The sequence below is a fragment of the Gymnoscopelus microlampas genome (genome assembly GCF_963454915.1).
Source record: "Gymnoscopelus microlampas genome assembly, chromosome: 15".
Classification (NCBI taxonomy): Eukaryota; Metazoa; Chordata; class Actinopteri; order Myctophiformes; family Myctophidae; genus Gymnoscopelus; species Gymnoscopelus microlampas.
In genome coordinates this window covers 36,458,405-36,466,564 of record NC_139952.1, presented here as the reverse complement: position 1 = coordinate 36,466,564, position 8,160 = coordinate 36,458,405, and positions in this window count along the sequence as shown.

The following is an 8,160-nucleotide window of genomic DNA, read 5'->3' as shown; positions in this document are numbered from 1 at the left end:
ATTTTGAGGGGTTCCCAGATGATTTGCTTAAAGTGCAACATTGTTTTCTCACTCAACAGTAAACAAACCAACATGCAGCACATTTCTAAAATGGCAATTTAATGACTTTTAATTACCTTTTTTATACCAAATTGGCCAAATTGTCAAATACTACCTAAGAAAGAGGCAAACAGTGTGAAAATAGCCGATCTGCAAGCTCACAACGCCTCGCACTGCGAGGCGTTGTGAGCTTGTCGTTTGGCTATTTTCACAATATTTTTCTGTGAAACCGAGTCTGATAAAGTAGGTTTTTTCCTTATCACCCATATGTATAGATACCAATGCAGGGCGAAACATCACATCAGTATGTATACAAAGTACCAGTAACTTTCATCAAAGGCGACAAGAAAAAACCAGACTCAGGACACAGGCAGCCATTGGATGTAACGAAAGTCTATTATTCAGACAGAGAGAGAATGGAAGGTTACAGTATCAGCAGGTGTTAACGCATCATCGGTCGTCGCCTCTCTCCGCCGTTAAACAGAGAAAGCCCTGGACTTTAACAGCGTCCAGTAACATAAACATATGACATCATTGAAGATACATCAAGCGTCCAACCGTCAGAGGGGTTATCCTGCTATTGGTGGATAGTGATGATTACGTCGTCGTCAGATGAGGATGATGATGGTAGATGATGAAGATGATGAAGATGGTGTGACAGTTTATCTTTGAACAACAGCGTCCACATGTCTCGAATAACACGTTGACCTCGGGTCTGACCTGTCACTGGTCAGTGGTGACTTCAGTGGCGCTGAAGGAATTGTTAGCGCAGAGAACACCGAGATACAGTGTTCTTAAAACAACTGATAGCCACAGAACGCCTGTAGCTAGTTTGACCTTGCATAGACAGAGAAATAGCAGAATAGTACATGACAGAGTTTAGGCCAATATGACAGCATTATATTAATTTGACATTTAAAGCAGGTTAAGGGCACTAGACAAATTATGATCAATCAAAATAACTCCATCAAGCCTACATCTTATCATGATTTGGATAGGGTCAAAGGGCAAGCTGATCAGGTCTTGTACCTTGTGACATTATTCAAACCAAATCAGACACAGACAGGCAAACTTAACATTGTGACAGAGATTTCAATGACTTAAGGGCAAAAATAAATGGTTAGTTATTCAGATAACATACACATTTGTACTTCTTCAAAAGGACTGTATAATTTATTCAGATATTAATTCAAAATTGTTCTTCTTCAAGAGGACTGTATATAATGGTTATTTATTCAATTAGGAAGCAAAACATGGTTATATTTCATGACATTTTAAGACACCACACAACAAAGTTTTCCCCTTGCAATTTGCAAATAACTTTATTATAATTCAAAAAAATCTCAGCTAATGTACTGTCCCAAACAAACCTTTTCAAAATATGTTTAGATTTGATCAATTTTCAGCACAGTTAATGACATTGGCAGCTTAGCCTGAGAGTGAGAGAAAACTGACCAGCCTGACGTTTTCAAATTGAACTCTGACCAGATACCTACGTGTCCGGTCCGATTCTGTGCATGTCCATGGAAAAGTTACCCTCCTCGTGTGAAACTGCGGTCATGTGCTTTATTTAACAAGTCGACCTGTCGGTCCAAAGTATTTGAAAATGGAACAATACACTCCTGATACCTGTATTTATTACATCATTTTACACTTTATTTAGGGAAAAACTCACGTGGAATGGTCTTAAAACTCAAGAAATACTTTCCGATTGCATCATGTAGGCATGGGGGCATCAAACATCTATCCAAGACATTGGTTGAAATCTGTAAGATAGATGGAAATCAAATGTACTGTTTGGCATGAGACCTACAGTTGACTATAGTATGAAACAGAGTTTAAAACAGTTTGGAATAAAATTAAAGTTTTAGCCCTGTATGTCACAATTAGCAGGTATTGTGACATTATTGTTGTCCAGGAATTGGATTAATGGAGTGGCTTACATTCTCGTTCTAAAATGAAACAAAGACAAACAAAGCATATTAAACATTTAAATCAAATCATATTTAAATCAAATATTCATCAAACTCCCCTCTATCTGACACCCATATATCTGTAATATAGTGTGTGTCAGAGGATGAATTTGTTGATGAGAAAGACAAAAAAAATCAAACTGAAAATCAAAAGAAAAAAAATGAAAAAATAAAATTTCAAACATTTGTTAAAGTAATAATTAAAATATTTAAAATTATAATATAACAATGAAAAATAAGGAATAAACATCTTTGTTCTGAAGAGTATATTAGAGTTAGGTAAAGTACACCAAAATAAATCGAAAGTAAAATTTTTCCAAAAAGAGCAGATCTACTCAAAAAAATCTTAAGTTAAAATGATAAAATATTTTTCAAAACTTTTAAAATAATTCAAAATTACTTTATAATAAACTTAATATTATAGTTAATTTTTTCCAATATTGATATTAGAACATATTGAATCGTATTAGGGTTAATTTAACTGAGATGGATTGAATGAAGTTGAACAATGGAGGCTGTAGGGGCAATCGTTGCTAAGCAACGTGGCAGTTAGGATTACGAGAACTAACACTTCCTGTAAGGAATTATGGGTAATGTAGTTTTAGAGACCAGAGTGGTAAACTAATTTTAACTGACTGGAGAATGACTGAAATTTGGACTAAGATTGTTAGAGAACGAGCAAGACAGACAAACGCGCATTCAAACATTCACGCATGCCTGCATAGCTGAATCGCTCACACACATAGAAAAGAGAGAAAGATAAACAGAGAACTTTCACCTTACGCTCCCTCACTCACACACTGGCGGATCCACACAGAGAGAGAGAGAGAGAGAGAAAAAACAATCGTTCATTAATACACACAGACATACCGGACATACATATTTCAGCGACAAACTAAATTTGGAATGAGAAATATTTTACTGACTGGGTTCAGTATTAGGCTACTTATTAGTTTAAATTATATTAAAAATATTTAAAACTTAGAATTTAAAACTTAGGATTTAAGGCAAAATATATTCACTGGTTCAAAGGAATATAAAATGTATTATTAAGGCATTTAAAACTTATTGTTTAAAGCTCAACATATTAAATGGATGGATGATTTAACCTACAGTGGTCAAAATAAAACCGGTCTGTGTTCAATATATATAACTTTGACTGGTGACAGAAGAAATCAGAGAAAAAAAAAAATATATTTAACAAACCATATAAGACAAAACAAACAAACAAAAAAATGTACTGACAAAGTAAGTAAAACACAAACTTCAAACGGACTCGGGCCGATGCAGAAGTTTCTGAATTACAAGGGAGGCAACCTGGCAATGCCGTACGGGAGTATGCAGCTGCCTATTAATGTTTTGTACTCGCGGACTGGGGCCGATGGGTGGTACTAACATAGAAATACAACTGCATACAAATGTGTTACCTGTAGCTAACAGGTAATATGAGGCCAGGGGAAGAGCAACACTGAAGTACCCTTGAACAGCTGATTTGAGACCCGATAAGGCGGACGTTTTATGCCTGTCTATCTAAGGCTAGGACAGTAGACTAGAACATTAACCCACATACAGCCGATAGGCAGTGTGTAAAGGGGTGGCAGGGGTTAATCTTAGGTCAAATATCAGTATAGAAGGAAAAATGAGTACATTATGACAAACCTGAAATAGTATATATTCATGTAGGCACCACACAGACAACCCCCTCCCACCTAGTGTAAAACTATTATTAGATAAATCTAATCGAACCGAACACCAATGACGTGATAAAGTGGTAATTCGAGGTACAAAAAAATTAATCCATGTGTTTATATATATGGTCACGAATACATCGAAACACCCAAGTTTGGATTGTGGGTTATTTCTAGATGCATTTACATAAATATATATATAAATAAAGACAAATAACTGTAAGTAACAGCTGATAGCCAAACATCAGTGTAAAAAAACGTTGAGGATGGATGTGTCTGGTGGTGATCAATATATACAATGGACAAGCCAGAAAATAAAACAACATAAATAAAGACCACTGTATTCTAAATAAGAGGATAATTTATGAGACATTCAGGGAATGTCCTCCCAGGTGATAAAACATTTTGACTTGACTGACTCCCTGGCGGAGCTGTGTTAAACAGTAATTTAAAAACAGGCTGATAATTTATGAGACAAATCGTTCGGTAAAGACAATAAAATAAAATAAAAGGTATACTCATCAGATCAAGGTTCACAGGGAGAAGTTACGTGGAGATCCCAATCACTGGACCATGGTAAAATAAAATAAAAATATATACATACCGAATCAATGGTTCGGGGATCTTGACTCCGATGGCTGGACCATGTGGAATTTGAGACATGTGGAGAGTCAAAGGGCAAGTCCAAAGGTCCAGCGATCGCGTCCAGGTCCAAAACAAAATAAATAAAATAAAAAATGTGATACTGTTCAAAGATAACCTTCATCTGAATAGAAGTGATACATCGTTACACCCAAGGCTGGTTCGTTTGATACGTATTAAAACAGGGGAAGCCAGGGGAAGAGAGTCTGACCGTACAGTTCCGGTCAATAGCTCAGTTCCCCTCGTCCACCCTGTTTCAACCATATCCGGCATCGATTTGGACCAATTGATAAAGTAGGTTTTTTCCTTATCACCCATATGTATAGATACCAATGCAGGGCGAAACATCACATCAGTATGTATACAAAGTACCAGTAACTTTCATCAAAGGCGACAAGAAAAAACCAGACTCAGGACACAGGCAGCCATTGGATGTAACGAAAGTCTATTATTCAGACAGAGAGAGAATGGAAGGTTACAGTATCAGCAGGTGTTAACGCATCATCGGTCGTCGCCTCTCTCCCCCGTTAAACAGAGAAAGCCCTGGACTTTAACAGCGTCCAGTAACATAAACATATGACATCATTGAAGATACATCAAGCGTCCAACCGTCAGAGGGGTTATCCTGCTATTGGTGGATAGTGATGATTACGTCGTCGTCAGATGAGGATGATGATGGTAGATGATGAAGATGATGAAGATGGTGTGACAGTTTATCTTTGAACAACAGCGTCCACATGTCTCGAATAACACGTTGACCTCGGGTCTGACCTGTCACTGGTCAGTGGTGACTTCAGTGGCGCTGAAGGAATTGTTAGCGCAGAGAACACCGAGATACAGTGTTCTTAAAACAACTGATAGCCACAGAACGCCTGTAGCTAGTTTGACCTTGCATAGACAGAGAAATAGCAGAATAGTACATGACAGAGTTTAGGCCAATATGACAGCATTATATTAATTTGACATTTAAAGCAGGTTAAGGGCACTAGACAAATTATGATCAATCAAAATAACTCCATCAGAGTCAAACTAAATGTAATGCCTACAAGTGCTTGTCAGGGTGGGGGGTCCCCAGTTCAAATATGATTACTTTGGGGGGTCGCGGCCTGAACATAACAGTTGATGAACCCTTGATGTAGCCTATTACGATGGAGGGCCATGGGGGACTGAAACCTGGCCCACTGTGAGTGGGCCTCTGTTATTATTGATGAAAACCTTCGCTTTCATCATCACTATGTAAGAATAAAGCACAACCTCCATGCACAGAGTTTCTGCGGGGAATGCACGTAACACCCCCAACACTGGGCCATCCAGGCCTCATGTGGCAGACGTGTGCCCCTGACATGAACATATAGTAGGCCTATATGTATCTGACCAAAATATTATGTTTTTGTTGTTGTTTTGATTGATTGATTACTTTATTAGACAGAAATGCAAACAGCACGAGGTACAGTCACACATTTGGGCTAAAAGGATAACACAACAACGTCCTGGAGACTTGTTTCCAATGTGGTCCATTGTTGTTGTTGTTGTTGTTGTTTTTATGTGTTTGCATCTCCAGCACCAGCACACTTCAACCAGCTTCTCCTTTACTTTGATGACACTTAATATGAAAATATGTTATGAATCTATTATGCTCTATTTAATTACTAGGGAAACACAGGAAATAACATACATTTACTCAACAGAAAAGGCTCCAGTACTGAATATGAAAGTTTGTTATGACCTTAATGTGCACTGAGTGTAACCAGATTTATTTAGGAGGTTGATTGATGTACAGCTGAGGATCAAATCATTTTCAGGTGTGGTGGTGATCCAGGCAGTCAGGGAGGGGAGTGACAGACCTGAAACAGTGAGAGAGACAACTCTCTTCTAAAGAAGGCCAGAGGCATAATGCACATTCACCTCCAGCCCTGCATGGTGCAATGTGTGAGGTAGTGTGTCTAAATGTTAAGTGTTGGTGTGTGGCCTCCACACTGGTCACCGCTGGTGTTAATCTGCACTATCTGGGGTCTGTCTGTCTGCAACCGGGTCGGGGGGTACCCAAGGAAGTCCAGGACCCAGTTGCACAGGGTGATGTTAAGTCCTATAGGGCTCTGAGCTTGGTTATGTGCTTATTGCTATAGGGCACAATGGTGTTGAATGTAGGCCAGTGGTACTTTTTCATGTCAAGGACCCCCATCTCTTTAAAAATATATATATTCAAAGATTTACAAAGATTTTTCAAAAATAGTAGATCTGCTATTTTTGAACAGCCACATTTTAAAATATGGTTAAGTGGTTAAAATGATTGTGACGCTATGTTAACTGTATATTGAAATATTTAGCTCATGCATATTATTTGATTCTGTTAGAATTGTTAATTGTGCATAAGGAACATCGCACAAGATGTTATGCATACTTTTTTTCCCTTCTAAAGTCAAGCCCTAGGAGTGATATGTTATCACAGTTTCAGATTAAGAAGCTAGTTATAAAACATCTTAAACAACTTAGCATATATAGGGTTTGGAAAGTATTATGGATGTGTATGAACAAAAGCATGTGCACACATCCACTCACACTCACTGTCTCGATCTCTGTCTCTCTCTCTCTCTCTCTCTCTCACGCACGCAAGCACGCACACACGCACGCACGCCTGCACGCACGCACGCAGGCAGGCACGCACACGTGCCACACCTGTTTTCTGCATTTGCATGCTGCCATTTTGTGTTTTCTTTTGTTGTGTTGAAATGGCAGACACCCATTTTCCAGTGTATAGTGAAAGTGTTTTATTGTCATTACACACGTATCATCACATTACAAACAGCATGTCAGTTCAGAAACTGAATTTATATGAAAATGAATTGAAAACATGTGAAGAGTATTATTCATGATCCAAAATATACTTTGAATACATTTTATTATACATAGCCTGCTGATCTAACTGCACAAGCTTGATTTCCTGAATCAAGGTTCCTGAATTCCTACACTTCTTCATAAAGCCTTACAGTATATTATCCATGATGGATATACTATTTTCTTAAAATATCAGAGCATTTTATTGACTAAGACTGAATAAAAGGAAAATTTAGCTTAAACCAAAGCATCCGTATTGTACACAATAACAGAAAACTGAAAAGACTCTAGCATAGAGCCCTGAGGGACTACACTCAACCATATGGGGTTTAAGTGGTTAAATAAACTGCAACAAGTCATTCTACTGAGGCCTTGCTGAGTACAGTTGCCCTGGTGAGGGATTTAGCAGCTTAGAGCGCCACTGGTGGTCAGACTGTGTATGTTCATCTAGAGACTTTCTGGGAAATCACATGATGAAACTGGTCAGGCACGATAGTGGTAGCTGCCAATGTTTGTGTGTGTGTGTGTGTGTGTGTGTGTGTGTGTGTGTGTGTGTGTGTGTGTGTGTGTGTGTGTGTGTGTGTGTGTGTGTGTGTGTGTGTGTGTGTGTGTGTGTGTGTGTGTGTGTGTGTGTGTGTGTGTGGTATAGAAAAAAAGGCAAAATGTTTGTTAATTTGTATAGTGGTGATTGGAAAATATTGAGGCTTTCTCGAATTAAAAACTGAAAAATACAATAACTACCTGGCGATGAGTTAAAAAGACAAAACACACGCACACACACGCACACGCACGCACGCACACACACACACACACACACACACACACACACACACACACACACACACACACACACACACACACACACACACACACACACACACACATACACACACACGCGCGCGCGCGCGCTGCTGTCTGTGACGTGTTATGTTAGCACGCCATCTACCGGTGGAAGAGAACAGATCCTTAACCATGCGCACACA